General features: G+C 41.5%; 1 protein-coding gene across 1 annotated transcript in view; it reads right to left on the bottom strand.

Annotated features, from left to right (window-relative positions):
• Nucleotides 1-426, bottom strand: part of TMEM132B (transmembrane protein 132B) — a 39,019-nt gene extending 38,593 nt beyond the window's left edge. The window contains exon 1 of the mRNA XM_040250587.1: nt 227-426. The gene's annotated coding sequence lies outside the window, so the exon portion shown is untranslated. The remainder of the gene's footprint in view (nt 1-226) is intronic.
• Between the last annotated feature and the right edge of the window lie 6,238 nt (nt 427-6,664).

A 6,664-nucleotide genomic window follows, 5' to 3' on the forward strand; every position in this document is an offset into this window, starting at 1 on the left:
AGCACCCCCATCACTCCCCATCAGCACCCCCATCACTCTCCCCTCAGCACCTCCATCGCTCCCCCCTCAGCATCCCCATCATCCCCCCTCAGTATCTCCATCATCCCCATCAGCACCCCCATCCAGGTTCTGCCCCTGGGAGCCTGGGATGCTCAGAGCAGCCGTGTGACAGAAGGGGAAGGAAAGGCCCATATGTCTAGGCATCTAGAAGTAAAACCCACTGTACCTTGATGACGTCTTCATCCGCAGACCTGCATTCCACAGCCTCTGACACATCCACCACCAAACCATCCTCTTGAACTGCCACCACCTTGACGGGAACTGAAACAACCTTTCCAGTGAGAATGGCCGTGTTCAGAACCTCCGAGTCCTGCGCGAGAGAGAAGAGGACTCGTGTCAGCCACGTGAGTCCCAGGAGGAGTGACCATCAAGCCACCTCCGACCTTAGTAGTTGCTCTACAATTTAAAAACCTGTCTGTGCCCTCCAGACACCCCTGACACACAGCGCAAGCGTCCTTTTTGATACTTTGGTAAACGATGCCGTATTTCCAGAGCTTATTCACATAGTGAACACAGCCTTCATTTTAGTTTCAAATCAGGAAAAACAGCACCACACAGAGCAGAAGAGAACTGGAGGCAGATTGTAAGCCTCCACACTCCTGAGCTGATCCCCAACACCATCTTTCCTCAAACCACTAAGCACTCCCAGAAGTTTCCCAGCCAAGCTCAGGTATCGTGAAACCAACAACACCATGTTAATTTCTCTCCTCTGACATCACTCAAAGTTGTGTAGGTTCTGTCTTCCTATCTCCCATCTGTCAAATTCTTAGTTTTTTTTTTTTTTTTTTCCTTTTTTAAATAGTGGCGGCACGGGTGGTGAGGGGGCTTCTCGAGTTGTGGAGCACTCAGGCTCAGTAACTGTGGTGGACTGGAGTTTTAGTTGCCCAGCCTCAGATGGTATCTTAGTTCCCCAGCCAGGATCCAACCTGTCCCCTGCATTAGCAGGTAGATTCTCAATCACTGGACCACCAGGGAAGCCCCACCATCTGTCAATATCCTGTCAACCCCAGAATCAGTTCCTCCATGGAAGGAGAATCCCTCCACTCAGTCAACTGCCACTGGCCCCTAACTGACCTTCCTGTGTCCACAGTCTTCACAGCAGTTGGAAATAATCTTTTTTTTTTTTAAGTTTTAATAGAATTCAGATTATTTCTCTCCTAGATTAAAATTCTTTGAAAGCATCCTAGGGTTCTTAAGATGAAGTCCAAACTCACGGATGTGTAGGGACCTGACCCTCGTCCACCTCTCTAGCTCCCTCTTGCCCCCTTCCTGCTGTCCGTCATCACAGTCAAGCCTCATAGAGGTCTTTTCTGTTCTTCCAAGAGTAAACCCCATTCATGTCTTCTGCCCTTACATACACAGAGCTCTCCAACCCCAAACACACCTCACTGTTGCTTCTATCCTTCAGATCTCAGCATATATGTCCACTTCTTTGGAGAAACGGGGCTTTGCTGCCTGCTATAATGTGAGTTAGCACTATTATCATCTGTCATAGCATCTAGTCTGTCCTGCAAGGTAATAACCACAGCTGTCACTGTATATTTATTTTGTGTTTACGTTTTAATCTCTGGCTACTCATTAAGTTGTGAACTCCCCAAGGGTCCCGCTCTCCTATCAATGAATGTGACTTGGATGGTGCTGACCCAGGCCATTAAATCAGGCTTCACAAATGAGCAGATGAACCAAATGTGGTCCATCAAGGTATTCTAGCCCTAGCCCCATGTCCACAGAGACTGATTCAAGATTGAAACCCAAAGGAAATCAGAGACAACAAAGAGGAAAATAAACAGATTCCTGGGAAAGATTTCTGGGTTCCTGAATCCGGCTACATCTGTGTCTGTTATCTTTGGAAATTTAGAGATACAAAATAAACTGCTTTATTTAAGCCAGTTTTAATTGGACTTTTATCACTTGCAACTGAAAGTCTTGACTAATACGCAAGAAATTAGACACCATGTTGGGCTCTAGGAAAAGAGAAAAGACAAAAATAAATATCAGTCTCTACCCTGAAGAAGCTCACATCCTTTAAAGCCACTATAATAATTTTCCCAAACTGAGTTTCAAGGTAGGTGACTTTACGTTTCATAACAAATCACAACCAATCTTCAGAGCCTGTTGCTTTTATTTCAAATACATTTGCAACCACATTTCCTTCTTTAGCTTTCTCATGTGTGGCTGAGATGTTTGCAACCATGTTTTCCAGTGTCCACCAAGAAACAGCCTTTCAAAAATCCCAAAGGCAGTTTCTACCTGCCTCTGGCACAATGAGAAAGCAATCTGTCTTGTTAAATATTACATTTAAATCATCCCCTGGTGCCAGAGATTGCTAAAAATTCACCATCTATCAAAATGCAACTCTTTCATTCTGTTCCCATTGGTGCCAGCTCTAGGTTTTATGTCTTGAGAGCATATTTATATTCCTTTATGAAGATAAGTTTCCATTAACATGGCACATTAGTGTGGCATCTATAAAATGGCAAAGTAAGGACAGGTGAAAAGTCCTCTGTGAAAGAAATTTTAAAATTGGCCAAAAGAGTAAAAATCCACTTTTTCAGAACTCTAGAAATAAAACAAAGGCTTGTGCAGCCAAGAGAACATTTATTCAAGAAAAATGGCTGGGTCTTGGTAAAAACAGAATTTTGTGCATTTTAACTTGATTTACCCCCATTCCCTACTGTCCAGCTCAGTAGTAGCTTTGAAAAATGACAGCCCACTTTCACAGAAAAATACCACTATCTGAAAACCACAGAAGAGAGCAGATCAGGGACGGAGATCTTTCAAAACTTCATTCCCAAAGAACTGCCATTACCTGACTTGTCTGGTATTTCCTAGAAAATTTCATTTGCAAAGCTTTTTGTATCTGACCTGACTCTGAGTTCATTCCCTGTGAAAAGCTTTTTACTAAAGGTATTTGTTTAAAGCAATTACAGGCAATTAATTAATTTCATAGCTAGCTGCCTGAAGCAGTGGATAACAGTTGTGACAAACAATAGATTTATCAAAAAGTTTAGTAAGAAAAGATGAGGAATAGAATTGCCAGAGGGGCTCTGAAATGCTAACATATTCTGGGGAATTTGTAAGACCATGCTTATACATAGGGCTGTGTGCATGCCCAGGAAGATCTGAGAAGGCTCTCAGCTCGTGCCCCTGGTTGATTTTGACATTATAGAGAAGCAGGAAGTGAAGGCTAAGGCAGAGCTGTCTAATGCCTGACTGAGGATTTAAAGTGTGTCCCAACACATTCAAAGAGACCCTTGTGGGATTTCCCTGGTGGTCCAGTGGTTAAGACTCTGCCTTCCGATGCAGGGGGTGCAAGATCAATTCCTGCTAAGAAATTAAGATCCCACCTGTCATGCAGTGTGACCAAAAATCAAAAAATAAATAAAAAAATTTAAAAAGAGGCCCTTGGTAAAGATCGTGATACTTTGATTCCAGATGCCTAAGGAAATCTCTGGCCAATCATTGGCTGACCACCAACCTAACCAAACAAAGAATTCAGTGGCCACAGGCAACAAAGAATAGAAACTTTACAGAATTTGTTCACAAAAGTCACTAAACAACTACTACCACAACTACTACACACAACAACAACTATAACGAACCTAGGGAAGGGTGGTAGCAACACAGACGGACATACAGATTGTCATACATAGTGAGGTCAGAAAGAGAAAGACAAATACCATAGGATGTCACATATATTCAAGACCTTGTATTATAATAACCTATAATGGAAAAAACCTGAAAATATATATGTATAATTGAATCACTTTGCTAAACATCTGAAACTAACATAATATTGTAAATCAATCATACTTCAATAAAAAAATTCTCTTATCCATACGTTAGGTAGTTAGAATAAGAAAAAGGAGTCCAGAATGGCAGTGGCTAAAAGACAAGGAAGGGAAAAGCCTGCAAAAACAGAACAAAGGAAGGTCCGAGGACCTGAGTGAGGACCTCAGGTAGAACAAACAGCACTCCTGGTTAGCCCAGTTTACATAGGGCAGGCTCAGGGGGAGGAGAAAAAAAAACATATAAAAAGAGGAGCCAAAAGGCCAGGGGTCTCTCTCTTCTCTTTGTGTCTTTTGGGTCGGCATGACCTCATGCCTCGAGGATGTATTTTCCTTCATTTTCTAAATAAAACTGAGCTGTAAACGGAGCCGTAAAACTGATCTGCCCAAGAGCTGTGACATAGCCTATCCAAGGGCTTTAATGTCGGTCCATCGCTTCAAATTTTTGTTGTGACGAGACAGAAGCAAGGAAATCACACACTCCCCCAACACATATATATATATTGAAACAGAACTTTTGTATAAGTCTCAAGAAAAAGTTGATGGGCTTACGAAAACATTCAATGCTTTCTGAAAGCTTCTCATCTCAATTTTTTTTTTTAAGAATAAAACCCCATTGTTTTCAGCTAGGAAAATCTAGGAGTTGTATATAACTTTTTGGCACATTATTCTGACTATATACTCTTCAGACTAAAGATAAAAATAACTGTAAACACATATTGAATTCTAGTTAGATTTGTTTTCCACAGCAGTATGGTTTAGCAATACTACTTTTTCCAAAACTACTTTAGTGTACTCTAGGATGGAGCAAAGAATGTATGTTGGATAATGAGAGCCAAGTTTCTCATTGCTAGAGAAGCTGAGTCTAAAAATGGAAAGAAGAGTGAACTGTGTGGTCATGAGTTGGAATTAGAAACACCAGCATGAACTCCTGGGGGAATGCAGGTGTAGGTATGTTTATATGTGTGTAAACGTAGGTATGTGTATGTATATGGTTTTTCTAGTTCCATTCGCTGAGAGAACTTAGATACAGACAATGATGGCTTAACAATCAGCACACCTAGTAAAGTGATGCTTAAAATTCTCCAAGCCAGGCTTCAGTAATACATGAACTGTGAACTTCCAGATGTTCAAGCTGGTTTTAGAAAAGGCAGAAGAACAAGAGATCAAATTGCCAACATCTGCTGGATCATCGAAAAAGCAAGAGAGTTCCAGAAAAACATCTATTTCTGCTTTATTGACTATGCCAATGCCTTTGACTGTGTGGATCACAATCAACTGTGGAAAATTCTGAAAGAGATGGGAATACCAGACCACCTGACCTGCCTCTTGAGAAACCTATATGCAGGTCAGGAAGCAACAGTTAGAACTGGACATGGAACAACAGATGGTTCCAAATAGGAAAAGGAGTACGTCAAGGCTGTATATTGTCACCCTGCTTATTTAACTTCTATGCAGAGTACATCATGAGAAATGCTGGGTTGGAGGAAGCACAAGCTGGAATCAAGATTGCTGGGGAAAATATTAATAACCTCAGATATGCAGATGACACCACCCTTATGGCAGAAAGTGAAGAACTAAAGAGCCTCTTGATGAAAGTGAAAGAGGAGCATGAAAAAGTTGGCTTAAAGCTCAACATTCATAAAACTAAGATCATGGCATCTGGTCCCAATACTTCTTGGCAAATAGACGGGGAAACAGTGGAAACAGTGGAAACAGTGTCAGACTTTATTTTTCTGGGCTCCAAACTCATTGCAGATGGTGATTGCAGCCATGAAATTAAAAGACACTTACTCCTTGGAAGGAAAGTTATGACCAACCTAGACAGCATATTGAAAAGCAGAGACATTACTTTGCCCACAAAGGTCCGTCTAGTCAAGGCTATGGTTTTTCCAGTGGTCATGTATGGATATGAGAGTTGGACTATAAAGAAAGCTGAGCGCAGAAGGATTGATGCTTTTGAACTGTGGTGTTGGAGAAGATTCTTGAGAGTTCCTTGGACTGCAAGGAGATCCAATCAGTCCATTCTAAAGGAGATCAGTCCTGGGTGTTCATTGGAAGGATTGATGTTGAAGCTGAAACTCCAATACTTTGGCCACCTCATGCGAAGAGCTGACTCATTGAAAAAGACCCTGATGCTGGGAGGGATTGGGGGCAGGAGGAGAAGGGGACTACAGAGGATGAGATGGTTGGATGGCATCACCAACTCGATGGACACGGGCTTGGGTGGACTCCAGGAGTTGGTGACGGACAGGGAGGCCTGGCGTGTTGCAGTTCATGGGGTCACAAAGAGTCAGACATGACTGAGCCACTGAACTGAATTGAGACCCAGATTTTAGTTCTAAACACCATTCTTCAAGAAAGGAAATAGCTCCTTAGCAAAATGGGTGATTCTAGGACTGAGGATCAGAAAGTACCCAGACAATGAGCCTAAAATATATTGTCCACCCAGAAGGTAATAGTGATCAAAACAAATATCAAAGGACCCAGGGAGACAGCTTGAAAGGCCTCCAGTGGCCAACCTGGAACAACTTTATAACACTACAAATAATTGTAATTGCTAATCATAATAATATAACTTGATATATATTACATGTAATATGTAATAATCTATTGAATCCATACTGATATAACCAAACAAACAGAGAAGAAAGAAAACATCACCCATAGGGTAAAATTCCAACTATTACGTGTAAAAAAAATGATGAAATTAGACTATACCATCATTGTAGGAATCATTACTGATGCTACTGATGATTAAAAGTATGATAAGAGAGAGGATATTTGTAGAGTGTAAGAGAGAGGATATTTGTAGA

The sequence above is a fragment of the Oryx dammah genome, unplaced genomic scaffold (genome assembly GCF_014754425.2).
Source record: "Oryx dammah isolate SB20612 unplaced genomic scaffold, SCBI_Odam_1.1 HiC_scaffold_12, whole genome shotgun sequence".
Classification (NCBI taxonomy): Eukaryota; Metazoa; Chordata; class Mammalia; order Artiodactyla; family Bovidae; genus Oryx; species Oryx dammah.